The sequence below is a fragment of the Buceros rhinoceros genome, unplaced genomic scaffold, assembly GCF_000710305.1.
Source record: "Buceros rhinoceros silvestris isolate BGI_N320 unplaced genomic scaffold, ASM71030v1 scaffold16831, whole genome shotgun sequence".
NCBI lineage: Eukaryota > Metazoa > Chordata > Aves > Bucerotiformes > Bucerotidae > Buceros > Buceros rhinoceros.
In genome coordinates this window covers 1,974-3,347 of record NW_010396101.1, presented here as the reverse complement: position 1 = coordinate 3,347, position 1,374 = coordinate 1,974, and the positions used below count along the sequence as shown (strand labels likewise).

At 58.9% G+C, this 1,374-nt stretch overlaps 1 protein-coding gene across 1 annotated transcript in view; it reads left to right on the top strand.

Moving 5' to 3' along the window:
- The window catches only part of SF3B3 (splicing factor 3b, subunit 3, 130kDa), a gene marked incomplete at its 3' end in the record, with an annotated part of 27,891 nt that overhangs the window by 24,838 nt on the left and 1,679 nt on the right, over window positions 1-1,374 (top strand). The window lies entirely within an intron of this gene.

The window sequence follows — 1,374 nt, the reverse complement described above, 5'->3', positions numbered from 1 at the left end:
GACGCGCTTCCGTGTGCAGTCGGGAGGAGAAATTTTCCCTTTTGTGCTGTTTTCCCCCGTTTTAAATACTGGTTTGCTCCTCTTGGTTTGTGTTTCAAAGTCATGTGACTCCAGGACATACAGTATTAGGTCTCCCAGCATCTTCCAGTGTAGGCTCCTGATGTTCCAGCTTCCAGCTCGAGAGATTCCCTCCTGGGAGGTACCCAGGGAAGGGCATGGGCTGCCCCTCAGCCCCATCTCTTGGCTCCCCTTTAGGACAGTGAAGCCTGAGGGGCTCCTGTGCTGGCCTTGCCAGCAGCCCTGTAGCGCAGATCCAGGCGAGCCTTTGTCCCATCAAGAGGGTTTCCCGTTTTTTGGTAAAGGAAGGAGCTGTGGCATGAGTCGGGATTACCAGGCTCTTTCCAGCAGCCAGTGGGGAGATGCTCTGGGCTTCCAGCAGCCCTGGGGGAGCCTGGCTGTGTCGAGGGCCTGTCACTGGTCATGAACGTTTTCTGAGTTGCGAGGGGTTTTTGGACTCGCCGTTTTGTGACTGTTTTCACTGTAAATAGAGTTTTGTACAATGTTGACTCTCTTGGGGGTGGGGAAGAGCGAGGCCGGAGTCTGGGACTTGATTTGTTTCATAATAACTTTGGCAAGAGCAGTGTCTCCAGGCTCTGACTGAAGCAGCGCAGGAAGAATAAAAGCCTGTTTTTTAACTTGCCTGAGTTGGAGTTCCACTCCTTCGCAGACCTGGTGGGAGAGGAGGGGTACAGACAGGCCCCCCCACCTCAACCCCCCACCCTGCCTGGACTGTTCCTCCAGCGCTTCCAGGGCATGGCTGTGGCAGGAGTGGCTCTGGGAGGAGCAGCTGGGGAAGGTGTTTCTCCCCCCTTGAAGGTGCAGCTCGCCCACACAGCAGGTGCTTCCCGCTCTCGGCATGCCCGTGGAGCTGGAGCCCTCTCCTGAAGGAGTCACCCTGCCTGTGTGACACGGAACAGCCTCCTGCCCCGTCCTTGCACCATCCTCTGCAGCTTCCACTCATCCGCGTGGACCCGGGCTGTACCCTTTGGCTCCCATGTGGCACCAGCCACTGCCGCTCGCCCCACCCAGCCTGTGCCTGGGGGCGAAGGGCTTTTGCTCTCCCTTTCCTGGAATGGCTTTTGTGCTCCCTTCCCTGGAACGGCAGTGTGGAGGCAGCAGTAGATGCCCCCCTGGGGCCCCCAGCCACTGCCGCTCGCCCCACCCAGCCTGTGCCTGGGGGCGAAGGGCTTTTGCTCTCCCTTTCCTGGAATGGCTTTTGTGCTCCCTTCCCTGGAACGGCAGTGTGGAGGCAGCAGTAGATGCATGAGCTGAGCTTGCTGGGTCCCCCGTGCATGTGGGGTGCCTACCCTGTGC